Raw genomic sequence first — 15,996 nt, 5'->3', positions numbered from 1 at the left:
TTTGTTGCATGGTTTTCATGATTGCCTGTCACTTTTTGTAGAAATTCTAAGTATGTTATAAATATAAACCCTAAAATTGTCAAATGTCAATCCATTATTAATTTAATCATAATTTTTTTATTCCTCTGAATAAAATAAAACCATTCGTATAAAAATCCTCTAGTAAAATAAACTACGTATGTGTGCGCAAAGCTCGTCCGTGTCTATCTATGTGTGCTCCCATAAAACGCGTCTGTGTGAGTGCACAAATAAATGTAGGTGAGCAGTACGTATATATTTTGTGAAGCGTGGTACAGTTGCGCGGAAAAGTTATCAATTAAAGGTTTATTAATTAATCTTGAGGCATAAAGCGATTATGTGAAATGGTGTGCTAATGATGTGTTTGTGTGGCTAATTAGTGCTGGTACTTTTTATTGATTATGTGGTCAATGTTTAGTGCTAATTATATATACAATGTAATTTTTTTTATTAAAACGTAAGTGATTTGCGTGAAATTTAACCATTTTTCAATAGTATTTTCCGAAATAAATAAATTGATTTAAATCGATTTAATTACAAAATAGAAAATATATGTCATTACATACAAATCGCATTAAATGAAAATTACAGTTTTACAATACATATCTAAGTTAACTTACTTTCAAATGAGAAGTTATCTATTTATTAGTTATTGTAAAGCGTGCTGAAAATATCAATATTTTTCAACCATTGATAATTATCAATAGTGATTATTCAAGAATTTAGGCATTGTATATATATATATATATTGTATATTTAACACTTTATTGTATATAAGACGAGTAAAATTACAATCATACAAAATGAAATACTATGTACAATAAAATTGTACACACTTTATGAATGGAATTCTTTCATTGAGTGAGTATGCACTTTTGCAGCTTGCTGTACAAAGGCGAACTTGTACTTATAAAGGGTCTCTTCTAGTATATCATTTATTTGATATTACCTGTTTAACATAAATGCAAAAAAATACTTAAATGACAATAATTAACGGCACGTCAAATTAAGGAGGATTAAGGGTTGTAAGATTATATCTATATTTAACAATTTTTATACGCTAATTCATAAATTTAATTGCAACTTGTAAGTAATAATCAAAACTTGAACAGGGGTCAGTATAGTAGTTAGTAGTGTTAGTACAGGATAAATAAATAAATTTTATTTATTTCAAGTAACATGACTTATAAACGATGAGTGAGTATGATTTGACGAGTATAGGACGACTTTCTTTTTTTTTTAGATTAGGTTTAAAGATCTTTATTTTCTCATAAGAATACATAATATTCAGTTACACGAGAATTTCATTTTTTTTTCATGCAAAATACATTTTATCGGTGAGCGCACACTTAACTTATAACAAATAACTTAATACTGTAGGTGCACATATATGACTTAAACTAAAAGTATACAAATTAAACTAAATACACTTTTTTTGTTTTTTTTTTGTCGGGTATATCAATAGCTTATAAACAACGATTATTCAAGAATACATCAATAATATTTAATTTCCCGTACTATATTATGTTCAGAAATTTCAACGGTCACAAACAATTATTATCGGCATCCTAATTAAAATAAATAGTTATAACAAAAACAACCGATAATTCTGTAACGCTGCCGACGACTGTACTCGCCCACCCCGAGTACAACCTCTCTGTATCTACCTATATCTATGGATCCCTGGTACCGCTGCGCCTATTCTTAGTTGACCCGCGCTGCCCCCCTCGGCAGATGCCCCCGCTAGTAATAAAAGGGTACTCGTACGGTGCTACAGGGGTCAGGTGAGGCCGGTCGCGGTATGTACATAAGTAAAGACTGTGGAGTGAGACGGCACGGGCCTCGAGTGTCGTCTGCCGTGCTCCCCGATCAAAATCGTTCCAAATTCAAAATGGAATTTTGACGTTTTTATATTTTTCCGTTGGTTGCTGGATTTGAAGGGTGATGGGAAATTAGACCTTATAATTTTTTTTCTGCCGATTCAATTTTTGTGTAACTATTTTTTTATAAATAATAAATATTATTTATGAAAATTACAAAATTGTAGACCTATAAAACAGCTCTATGTACTGTAACAAGCATTTTATTTTGTATCTTAATTTACCTACATAAGTTACATAACATAAGCAAAAGGTACCACATTGTCGCTTACCATAAGGACGAAATTTGCTTGTATCTTTATACAAATAAGCTGTCACAGCACCCTTTTGGCAAGCGACAACGTGGTATCTACAAGACAATTTTATTCGAATTTAAACTATCTTGAGACATATTAACTTAACTAACTTAGCGGTTTCACTCACGTATTTTTAGTCACTCGCGCGACATGTTTCGGAGAGCCTAGGTCTCCATAAAAATACGTGAGTAAAACCGCTAAGTTAGTAAGACAATATTATTGTATGTAAATTGTTTTGAAAACGAATATTTGGAATAATTTGTATGACAAATCAAAATTGACACGTTGAAATACAAATAAACCAAGGGCAAAAGATTTTGATCATCCTGCTACATTTTTAGGCAAAAGCTTTATCCTACAGGCAAAAGAGAATGTATCCCCACAGTGGCCCAGAGCGCGAGGACTTATCTATGATAATTATCAAGTTATCACTAATCCCACCGTGCCGACAACTGAGACTGGTGACGAAGGATTGAAACTTGATATGGCACTTTGCAGTGAAGCATGTAGGTAGAAAAACTTCTTATAACTTATCTTCATTTTATTTTCAATTTTCATGTAGTTGAAGATTTTATAATAAAAATAAACATTATTTTCAGTTTCTCATTAACCATGAAATAAAACCATCTCATTAATTCATTCACTCAAAAATTCATTTATTTACGTTACACGTCTTTGGGTCACATACTTACTTATGTGTATCAAATTTCATCTTTTAAATTAATCCAGTACTTTCGGAGCAAGTAGGCTGTGACAGACGGACAAACAGACAGACAGGCGCACAAGTGATCCAATAACAGTTCCTTTTTAGGAATCCGTACCCAAAGGGTAAAAACGGGACCCTTTTACTAAGATTCCGCTGTCTGTCTATCTGTCTGTCCGTCTGTTCACCAGGCTGTATCTCATGAACCGTTATAGCTAGACAGTTGAAATTTTACAGATGATGTATTTCTGTTGCCGCTATAACCACAAAATACTAAAAACAGAATAAAATAAATATTTAAGTGGGGCTCCCGTACAACAAACGTGATTTTTTGCCGTTTTTTGTGTAATGGTACGGAACCCTTCATGCGCGAGTCTGACTCGCACTTGGCCGGTTTTTTGTCCTTTTTGAGGTTCTAAAAAATAACAGAAATACGACCGTGTCTACGATTGTATGGTGGCGGCTAAGTTCGTGTAACTTAAACGTCTAGCATGTACTTGTTCTTATACAATTATAATATATTCTCGACATGTGCCACTTGTCTAATTTGAATAGAAATACGCAATTAATTAGAGATGTACCGACTAGTCGCCGACTAGTCGGAAAAGCCGACTATCCGGCCACATTTGTAGTCGGCGATTAGTCGGCGACTAGTCGGCCAAAATGGCCGATTAGTCGGCCTATTATTACTTACAGGAAACCATACTAAACAAACCAAATAAAAAGCAAATATTTATTAAATGGTGAATACTCATTTTATTCAAATTAATAAAATTGTACTTTAAACCTATTAATGGTGCATACGAATATTTTTGTTCATATTAATATATTCAACTTATGTGTAGGGAGTAGATAACAAGATAGATTCATTAATTTCCTTAAAGAATAAGACATAGTTCTTTACACAAAAGGATATTAGCAACAAATCTTTTCACTAAAAGATCGTCAGCATCAAATTGAAACAGCAAAAACAACAATTTATGAAGTAAAATATTAAAATATTGTTATTAATTATTATAATTAAAAAATAAATAAATAAACAATGTCACACACAAAAAAGATGTCAATCTAGGGCAAACCTTGGACAGGTATTGTCGAAATATCAAAAAAGTATGTATGTCGTCGCAGTCAGTACAATAACTATTATGTAGTTGTATAATATTAATAGTATTACAGTAGGTAGGTAATTTTTATTTGAGGTGTTTTCAATTAAATTCCTAGAAGCCACTAAGATATCAACCTCACAAAACGCGGGTCTCTTAAGGAAAATATATTTTGCTCAAAATGCTTAAATGGCAATTGGCTTTTGGACGGATTTTTTTTTATTCGGTTTGTTGCCGTAATACGTATCACGTTACATATGTATTTCCTTTATTAAATTGTCATTAAATTGCTTGAAATATTAAATAAAATGTACGAAAATTGCACACGGAAAGCTTGAGCGACGCAAGGAGCAAAACAATTATTTTTCAAATGCATCCGAACTTAGACAAAGCTACTGCAGTGATCACCTGAATGTAAATTTTAAAGAGAAATAATAATTTATGGATTTGGCCGACTAGCCGACTAGTCGGCTAGTCGGCCAAATCAATAGTCGGTACATCACTACAATTAATAACATTCCTAGACATGTACAATTAGTTATGCCTACTGGCACACTTTATAATACTCGCACTTTGCTCGCACGTATGATAATAATAATGATTTAATCCTAATTTAATTTTTATATTTTGTATTTTAATTATTATTGGATATTTGAAATTTGTTAATTATTTTTATATTGTTTTATTTTACAATTAATGATTATTTAATGATTTGAATATATTATGTAAATCCATTTGTGACGTGTAATATGTAATATTATTATAAACAAAGAGGATACAATAGGATAAAGTGGTACTGTCATAGAAAATTATTTTTTATTTAACATTTTTTACAGATTACAGATGTGCTATACTTGCGTGTAGTTTCCAAAAGCTAAATATTCTCGGAAATTTCAGAAAAATTACATAGGAAACAAAAGGAACTTTTATATTGGAAATGGAAAATTTCAATAGCCTATGATTATGAGAAGTTTTTATTTTACCAAATGAGTATTTTTTTTGTATTTTTTTAAGTTTTGGACGGCACATGAACATTGAGATAGACATCACCAGGCTGTCAGCACTAATAAGGTATAAACGAAAACCTTTAAACCAGTGAGCTTACCGCAAGTAAATGATTGCGGTCGGGCCATGCTAGGGGGGCGGCACGTGGCTCACCCCTTGACTGTATAACAACGATATAATTGTAGAAGTATTACGTTTTCGGCCAACTCTTTGATTCTATGTGCTCCTGGTGAGGTTTAAGGATATAACTGTAAAACTGATACTGTGAAAAGCCATAAAGGCGGTCCAAGCTAATTCTGCATGCCATTTGCAATGACAAAATGTGGCAATGTCATCATTAATGACTGCTTCCCATCAGGCGGCTCGTCTGCTCGTTTGCTATCACATTAAAAAAAAAAGTTTATGTAAAAAATATATTAAAATATGACGTTTGTGGGTCAAAATTATTTTCGTTGTCTTGTTTCTGACCACGTGACCACTCTGTCACACTTGTATTTCTGTCTTGTAAAAAAAAGTCGAGTCGAGGTGTTGGCGACTGTCAAAGGTTTGCATAGATGGCGCCATCATAGCTTGCCCCTTTTTCTATGAGATTTGGCTGAAAGGGCTGGCATCCAGGGCTTAAAATTTCATTTAAAAAATAATAATTTGACAATTCTAGGGATTGACAGGGCAAGCATGTCTTTCTAGTTGTAGATTACATTTTACATGAGAAAATTTTAAAACTAATCTCATACAAAGATCCGTCACATTTTTTGGGGCATAAAACAAGACAACGAAAATAATTTTGATAATATTGATTTATAATGATACACCCTCACTTTGCTCTAACAATTGGCTATTGTATTTGCACAAACAATCTGCGTCACTTTCGTTTGAAATTTAAGGAATAAATGTTTAAAATAAATAATAATACATATGTGGGTAAATAAGACTATAATGATACTCATTAGAATCTTTCAAATTTGAACCTTGAGTATATGAATACAAGAACTTTGTGAGGTCTGTACTGTCTGTAGCCGCACGATGAGTTGGTGTTTGACACTTACGCTAGCGACTGCGGAAACTCGTTCTCGCCAATACATCAGTACGAGCGAGATGGACTGCGATCGAGTTCAAGCAGTCGTTAGCGTGAACTCATGGTAACCGTACTATTCATTTCACCGGTACACGATATAGACTAAAAGGACCAGAACGCAGGATATAAACTTAAAAAGAAAAATAAAAACATATTTTTTTTTACTAGCCTAATTTAGTGTCCCACTGCTGGGCAAAGGCCTCCCCTCGTTTCCTCCACTCGACCCTGTCGTTTGTAGTGTCCCGCCAATCCGGATAAAATGCGTCCAAGTCGTCCCGCCATCTCCTTTTCGGCCTGCCTGCACCCCGGCCAGCACCATCTATGGTGGTGGTGGTGGCTAAAACATTTTAATAAAGAAAATTTGAATCTGTAAACATTTACCTATTTTAGGATTAAGTACTAAATAGTGTAATATAAATAAATAAATATAATAATAAATAAATTTATTAATTAAAGACCAACTTGGATCAATTTGTGTTAGTGACAGTTTTATCTTAAGGCTAATGTTAGTATATACATAATTATTTACTTATACATAATTATGTAATGTCACAGAATATATAATAGTACGCGGTAGTAATGTGTTGTTGGTAGGTATGTTAGGTCACTTATACTTGAATAAACATTATCAAGATTCCTACGCTTCGCTAGTGAATGAAATAAATTTATTTTATGACCCATTCAATAACTTCCCATTGTGTTTTTTTTTTGTCATTAAATAAATACATTAACTTTAAATGTGCAGTTCCTTTATCTCTTCACAAGGATAAATAATTAAAAAAACGGGCGAATGAAAACAAAAATATTACTTTGCTAATCCGCCAGTTTGGTTCTTTCTTACCTTACGAATATCCAGGTCCAGTTGTAACAGGCGGGCCGTATTCCTATTTGCCACAGCTTTAGAGTTGTGCATGCCCGTTCACTAAAAAGATCGCTCCCAACTAGTACAATCTCACAACTGTACTAGTTCGGTCTTTTAGTACAGTAGTACACAGAGAGAGTCGACGTTTAGTTTTAGTTCGGTCGGATGACTGGGATGAGTCGGATCACTCGGATCGCTTTGCTGTCATTGTCACTCCTCGGTACTCGCTCCCATTCTGTTTTGGTTCGCGTGTAGTGTACTAAAACGTACTAAGTTCTAATCATTAGGGAATAGTTCGGTCTAGTACAATGGAGGGAATCGTGTCTTTTTGATTTTAATACATGTACTACACAAGCCTACACAGCTTATAGTCCAGACAAAAAGTTGTCAGAAGTAAGGTCAGCAAAACGCAACGTTGACAGAAAAAAAATATGCTTCCCGCGAGCGTGCTAGCCCAGCACAAACTTTTTGCGCAAATTTAGCTTAAAATGTAGGTCAAATGTCATGAGTGCCGTTCTACGTTCTACGTGTCATTAATGTCAGTATAGTCGTTGTATAATCAAATTTAACAGGTCATTTGGAAGTTTTTACGCGATTTTTGCTTAAAATGTAGGCCAAGTATTATGTTGACATTTGCCAGTTCGCGTACTAACAATAATACACTGTTGCTGATCAATAATAGTCATTATATCCTTGCAACAAGGTTTACAAAAAGGAGGAGGAGGAATTTGGAGTTTCTCGTCTTCAGATTGAATTCATTAAATACACCACAATATGGCGATTGAATCATGTGTAATTAAGTCGGTGATAAATTGTCATATGTTAAGTGTCATAAATGTCATAATTGTGGCCTGGGTTAAAAATTGTCAAATTATTATTTTTAGGGTTCCGTACCCAAAGGGTAAAAACGGGACCCTATTACTAAGACTCTTCTGTCTGTCTGTCACCATGTTGTGTCTCATGAACCGTGATAGCTAGACAAAAAAATTTCACAGATGTATTTCCGTTGCCCCTATAACTACAAAAAAAAATTAAGTGGGGCTCCCATACAACGAACGTGATTTTTTTTTGCCGTTTTTTGCGTAATGGTACGGAACTCTTCGTGCGCGAGTCCGACGGAATAATTAATTGAAAATATGGTCGAAAGTTTAAAATTATAAGCCTCTTTGTCAGTCAATTCATGTTAGTTACATACTATACTAATCCGATTATTTGAATTAAATTTGTATTTTACTTAAAAGATTTTTTAAGTCAAATACAAATTTGTTTTTTACTCATATCGTATGCAAATATTTTTATTTGTATTGAGTACCTACTTATACAAATGAATGTACACAAAACTTTTTGCGAAACTTAATAAAAACTTAAATACGCAAAACAAATTAAATATAACATTTTTTTAGTACAAAATCCATCGTCCAAACAATTACTCAAAATTATATTATATTAAACTCACTTGTGCGACTGAGTGTCCATTGATTTTTCATTTGCATGGAGACAGAGACGGGGCGACGGTTCGATGCGAGAGCGAGCGGGACGGACGTTTATTAATGGGGAGACTATAAAATCTGCAATCGCAACCCCAAAACACTGTGGTAACTTTTTGTTGACATCGAGTTGTCTCCGCCCAGTCATAGAGGGCGCTAAAATCAATTTTAGTTTTACCTTTGAAAAATGTTTATAGCCAAAGCCAAGTTTATGGTAGATATAGTCATACGAATAGTAATAAGGTATTATTTATTTAGATGCAGCAGATAATTATTAAAGACATCTGAATTTCATTTTAGATTTTTACGAAACTTTTTTACGATCATGATCTTCGAAACTTTTAACACTTAGAGTCAGACCAAGCTAACTCGGCAGCGATTTTGATACGCAGATTGTGTGCAAGTGTTATTTTAAACGTGTGCAGTATTGTTCTACAAGGTGTGCAGAAATAGTTATTTACGATACAAGTGCGGAAAAAAGGAAATTCGGAACGAGTGGCGATAAATTAAAACACGACCGCAGGGAGTGTTTTAAATCGACACGAGTTGCGAATTACCTATTCGCACGTGTATCGTACAACTTTTACAGTACATATGGCCGTTTAAACTTTCGACATATGCACGAAAAGTGCTCTTTTACGCACTAGTGCCAGAAAGTAGCACCATATGTACTGTAAATGTTTTTTTTTTACGATAAGCAATTAAAATTTGGGTTTAAATGGATTTGCCATTCTGATATTTAACACCCCATTTCATAAATAACGATACTTTTTCCTAAATTGTTCATTGAAACCCTTTTGAAATACTATAAAAAATTAAACTTAGTCGTGTTACAAAATCACATGCATTTTACTTTCCTCGTATTCGAAATGAAAAGTAGTGTTTAACTCGGGTGAATGGCATCATTTCAGCCTCCGACTATTGGCGCTCTCACTGCGTTCGAGCGCCAAACTACCTCGGCAGTAATGACTGCCTTTCATCCCTGGGTTAACAATCTACTATTGTCACAGGGCATATTATTGTGCATATGAATAAATTTTCGAAAAAAAAAATGGTTTAACCATTATTCAATTCACTACGTACCTTACTCATATTATTAAAAAACTATAAGCTAAAGATGTTTTATTTGATTCTAAATTTAACTATTTACCTCTAGAGAAGGACGAGACGAGAGTACGTTTTGCCGATAAAAAATATTATTTTGAACATAACTGAGAACACACACACACACGTACAGGTAATTGTCAAATGCTATTACACCGTACAAACTGTCTGTGTTTGCGTAAGCTTAGGTACCTACTCTGCTCGAAATATATTGATACTTAATGTTGTATATAGCTACTGCAAAATTACTGAACCCTTTACTATACGAATTGCAGTTTAAAATGAGCTCTAAGATAAGGTGAATAAAGTTGTATTTTGAGTGCCCTTATTTAAAATTTTCGGGTATGTGTGAATTCATGTTAGATTTAACCCATAATAGACAGATGGCGTTAAGAGTTTTTATATGGTAAATCATGAATGTAAAGCTCTAATTCTTACAAGTTCATAAAATTTTATTTATAAGGTACTATATTTTATCCTATAATAAAAAAAAATGAAGAATTTTCCGTGTACAGGTATGTACAAAACTCAATGTATATGTAGATTATAAAGCAGTAAATAATACATTAAGTTTTTGGTTATTTTAGGCCTGATATTACAAATCACTAAAACCTTATTAAATCCTTTATTTATTGAGTTTAAATTTTACGAACAACGATGTTTAAGAAATTAAAAGTAGTCGTAGTCAAAACGATGGGGAGTTCACAAAGTAGAGTAAATTCGCTTGTTACAAATGTATAGGTATCTAAAAAATCTACGGTTTTTAGGGTTCCGTACCCAAAGGGTAAAAACGGGACCCTATTACTAAGACTCCGCTGTCCGTCTGTCTGTCTGTCTGTCTGTCACCAGGCTGTATCTCATGAACCGTGATAGCTAGACAGTTGACATTTTCACAGATGATGTATTTCTGTTGCCGCTATAACAACAAATACTAAAAACAGAATAATATAAATATTTAAATGGGGCTCCCATACAACAAACGTGATTTTTTTGCTGTTTTTTCCGTAATGGTACGGAACCCTTCGTGCGCGAGTCCGACTCGCACTTGGCCGGTTTTTTTTATTAGTAGATATCTGTTATTTTAAACTTTAATGACAAGTCACTCCTCTCACCTCACGGACGTCAGCAACGCGCACGTAATAGCCTCACATATTACATACGTTACGTTACGTTGTGTTGTATACGTTCTTAGGCTATGATGATCGCTTACCATTAGGAGGGCCGTATGAATGTTTGTCACCGAGTAAAAAAAAACTTCAACAAGCAAGATTTACTCGTAAAAACGTTATTGCTTCAAATCGATCACTTGTTACTTTTTTAACTCGTAACGGAAAACGTGACTCGCCGGCGTGGTGCGGACACGTGAGCTTTGTTAACCTGTGTCCGATAAAAACCGGACAAATTAAATATATTAATAACCGGACAAGTGCGAATCGGACTCGCCCACCGAGGGTTCCGTACTTTTTAATAATATTTGTTGTGGTAGCGGCAACAGAAATACATCATCTGTGAAAATTTCAACTGTCTAGCTATCACGGTTCATGAGATACAGCCTGGTGACAGACAGACGGACAGCTAAGTCTTAGTAATAAGGTCCCGTTTTTACCCTTTGGGTACGGAACCTTAAAAAACGGTCTTATTGCCATTGAGCTTACTGGGTTTAGCAAGGTATAAATTAATAAATATTTGCGAACAATCTTATACAGATCGACGTTGCTCCAAACTAAGCCAAAGCTTGTACAATGGCTAGGATTTATATACTAACTGTTATATAGATAAAACCCATACAATTATTGACGGAGTCTTTTTTCGGATGCTTGAGTCTTTTTGAGTTGCGCTTAAAAATACTCAATGAACGACTCGCCCAAGGACGTAAAAGACTCGAAATTATTTAAGCGCTGAGCCTCGAGTAAACGAGTTCAGTTCTTTAAATTTAGTAGTAGTAGTAGTAAAACTCTTTAATGTACAAAAAGAAACATAAAACAAGAGAAAAACGCATCATTTGTACAAAGGCGAACTTATCCCTTTCAGGGATCTCTTCCAGTTAACCTTTGAGCAATTGAGGGAGAATTGGAGAACGGTAGACATCAAAGCTGTACTAAACGGCATAAAAGAAAATATTTAGTTTCCTAAAAGACAGGTAAACCTATAACCTACAGTATATAGCATGGGCATGGGATTTATGTGAAATAAAACAAATATATTAACAGTCATGTATAGTTATAATATATAATAACATATAATACGTTCTATACGACATATGTACAAAAACTACTTAACCGCACACATCTTTTAGTTTAAGTTCCGTCCGAAAGCCATAACTTTTTTAAGTTCGCCTTTAGCGATGCGATTTAGACTTAAAACACTCTAATTCCTACCATCACTCGGGATCAGATTAAGAGTATAAAACAGACATCTAATCAATTACTAAAGGTACACACGAGCGGGCGCTTCGCTGTGGACTATGACCTATTTACCCTAATCAATCAAAACGTCTGCGTCTCCGTAATGGTTCGGCTTAACTTTAACGTGACGTCTTATGTTGTTCAAATGTTTGTCTGTTTATTTGGATATATATGTCAAAAATTTAAACACTGACGTTTTAATGAGATATTACAGTTATTACACATAGATATTGCACAATTGGGTCTCTATTGTTTGACATAATTATTGAAAGTCATAATGTCATATTATCATTAGTCATAATTTGGTTTTTCTCAGAAACGCGTAACTTTTCAGGATTTCCATAAAACAAACCTAATCTAACCTAACCTATCTATAGGATAACCCGAGGAAAATCCTGAAAGGTTAACGGTTTCAGAATTATGACTAATGATAATATGATAATCATTACATTATGACTTTTAATAATGCTTGCAAAACTGCACAATTATATGTATTATGTGTGGTTTTAAAGGGTTGGCAACGCGCTTGTGACAGTTGTGACACCCCTAGAGTTACAGGTCAACAGGCAGGCTGTATAGAATATAATAGAAGGCCTTTTTATAGATCAATGGGCGATTAGAGACTGTAATAACTTCGTGGGTGGGATACGAGTATGGTTATCTAAAACACTGTACCATCGCCCACACTGTTAGCTGACAGTTCGTAAACCTTATTACGAAAGGCATAAGATCCACCGATGGACAGTTAAGAGTGTTGCTGTTTGTACGCCCAGCCCAAAAGCATAATACTAGATCGTAGTATCGTACAGGATGGCCTAAAATACGTTGACATTTATTTTACTGCGACATATTGTTGATAATTTTAACAAACGAATATTTTAAAGATAAAAATACGTTTTGTTTTAGTTAAATGATTGTAGGTACTTTTAATTTTTAATTTGGTCATATTTTTTTAATTTGTCCCTATATCCTATCCATCATTTTGTTTGACATTTCTGTTTGTTTGAAAGATTTTTTGAAAATTTAACAAATGTTTGTAAGAGTTTGTGAAAAAAGGGGTAAGTATGGTCTAGTGATAAATAGAAAACCGGACAAGTGCGAGTCGGACTCGCCCACCGAGGGTTCCGTACTTTTTAGTATTTGTTGTTATAGCGGCAACAGAAATACGTCATCTGTGAAAATTTCAACTGTCTAGCTATCACGGTTCATGAGATACAGCCTGGTGAGAGACAGACGGACAGCGGAGTCTTAGTAATAGGGTCCCGTTTTCACCCTTTGGGTACGGAACCCTAAAAATGTATATACAGGCTAGGTGAAAATGAACCTTATGTCCTTATCAGAAAGACTGACATAAGAAAGCTGGACTTACAACAATCTGGAATGCATGTTACATTAAATTAAATAAAAATAAAAATAAAATAAAAATTAGATTAATAATAATTATTATTCTTAATGTAATGGGTTTATACCTAAATAAATAACATTTTTATTATTTATTTATTATTATCCAATTAACTTTGTGTTATAGTAGTAGTAGTAAATCACTTTATTGTACAAAACAAAAATTGTTAACATGAAATTCATATAAATTTAGGTACAAAGGCGAGCTTATCCCTATAAGGGATTTCTTCCAGCTAACCTTAGAGTGAATGAGTGGAAAATTCGAATTAGATAGATAGACAAACTTACAGAACGTACAATAATATTTAAAAAGGAAAACTACAATATGTTATCATTTATTATCCAATTTAAAAAATAATTACATACCTATTTTAGGACAATTATACACAGATCGACCTAGTCCCACAGTAAGCTCAATATAACTCTTGTGTTGTGGGATAGGTACCCTATGACGATATTTATTCTTTATTCTTTCATAATTGCATACATGTAGTAGGTACAAAAGATATTAAATATTATGCCAGGATTACACTTGTAAGTTTTACTTACGTAAGTAGGGACAAAGCTATTTGGAAGAATGAGATAAAGATATTCAAGTTTCATTCTGTAGTATAGCTGTGTCCCTACTTACGTAAGTAAAACTTACAAGTGTAATCCTGGCCTAACAAGAAGTTCTTACATGCTACCCGATTCGGGTACATGAAACATACATTTTTACAAAAAAAAACAAAATTTAAGTTTTGAAAAAATTATTGGTAATAAAAATAATGAAATAAAAATCATTAATAAATGAGAAGGAAAAAAGTCGCGCTGGTACCTAAGTTATTTAATGTCTAAAGATATTTAAATTTAGTTTTAGCGAAGAAATTTATTTAATTTATATGATTGTGATTATGATTATGATTGTTTATAAACACAAGTACTCGTCAGTACCTGCCGAAAAGCATCATAACCTCTCGATCCCACTATACGCACCCACACAGGCGCGCGTTTATTGTCTCCGCACACAGCACGTAAACTGCCGTTGTGTGCGTGAGTTCAAAATGCTGGCGCCACTGAAGACGGCCGCAGCTGACTTTTCTAATTTTTTGAGTGAATGTTTATTAAAGAATAATTATTACGTTGCTATAGCTTTTCTTTAACAGCTTGGGTACGGTGACTGATTTCACCTGAAAACAATTTTGCGAGAATGCGTTTTTATTTTTTGTTATAAGTCGTTAAGTCGTTAAGTGGCTTCAAATCGAAATGTCGTGCACACTTGTTACAAATTCAATTACAGACATCACAGTAACATATCAGTCACTCACTCGCACACTTATCACAAACACTTTTACATTTCCGCGGCAATTTGATGATTTGTTTTAGTTTTAGTCTTTGTTTTAGTTTTAGTCTTAAGTTTAGTTCGTTCTGGTGTTGGTTTTTTCTGTAACTTTCGTTATAAATATATTTAAAAAAGGCGGTTATTAATATTTTGTTTGTCTTAATTTTCTGTTTAATAATGTTTGTATTTTTATGTCAATGTAAATTTTATTTGTGTGTCGTTGGCGTACGTGTCGCCATTATTTTTAGATTAAGCCAGGTCCCCACAGAAAACCAGCGCCACGGTTTGCCGCGGCACTATGCTGAGTGGGGATCCTTTTTGGCGTCCAAATGTTTTTTTGTCTGCATGCTTTTCTTTTTTTTTATGTACTATGTTGTGGCGTCAAATAAATGTATTTTCTTTCTTTCTTCTTTCTTATAAATTGTATTGAGATAAAATCTGTCACCGTACCCAGCTGTTTGAAACGTACTATAATTACAATTACCTTACGATATTTTAGAATATATTTGTAAATATTTTAATACGGTTACTTTATTTATTCATATATATTTTTTTTTTTATAGCCTACTTTAGTGTCCCACTGCTGGGCAAAGGCCTCCCCTCGTTTCCTCCACTCGACCCTGTCGTTTGTAGTGTAGTGTAGTGTTCATATAACCTGGAAAATCCGTTTCCTTCCTTCATAAAAACAGCACGACAAATAAATAAAAAAGTGTAGTTATCGGCGCCCATACATTTTGATTTGCGCGCCTTTTTCTGGTGACGGATATGGTTGGCCAGACTGGAATAAATTACGTAGAATAAATATATGACGTTTATATTAATGGGGTTGGCCGGTCGAAATAATTAGCAGATGGCGCCAGCATAGCTTGCCCTGTCAAACCCTAAAATTGTGTCAAATTTTTGTTTTTTTAATGCCCTAGATGCCAGCCCTTTAAGCCAAATCTCATAGAAAACGGGGCAAGCTATGATGGCGCCATCTCAGCAAACCTTTGACAGTTGCCAACCCCATTACTAGTGTAATACAAGTGATGCAGATGAAGGAAATGAAGCGAGTATGGAGTGTAGAAGTAAAAGTAGGAAAATCTCTATTACGTGTCCATCAAAAAACAGTAAATAGGCGGCGCCACCATTCACCGAAGCTAGGTACTTCGTATCATACACCTAATATTTTATATGTGCACTCGTGCGACCGTGAGGAACAGAACATACGCAATGCGACAAAATTAAAACACGTTTTAACATTCCTGACAACATACCTGAAACAACCTACGTAGTTTGGTCGGGTTATTTGCTACCCCTCCCCCATTTCATCTACATTATTATACCTCTATGGTTC

General features: G+C 34.0%; 1 protein-coding gene across 1 annotated transcript in view; it reads left to right on the top strand.

Moving 5' to 3' along the window:
- The window catches only part of LOC134752154 (LIM domain-binding protein 2), an 82,823-nt gene that overhangs the window by 22,608 nt on the left and 44,219 nt on the right, over positions 1–15,996 (top strand). The window lies entirely within an intron of this gene.

This window comes from Cydia strobilella, chromosome 24 (assembly GCF_947568885.1).
Source record: "Cydia strobilella chromosome 24, ilCydStro3.1, whole genome shotgun sequence".
Lineage (NCBI taxonomy): Eukaryota > Metazoa > Arthropoda > Insecta > Lepidoptera > Tortricidae > Cydia > Cydia strobilella.
Note: the sequence above shows the minus strand (reverse complement) of the source record. Positions and strands in the feature narration are given on the sequence as shown.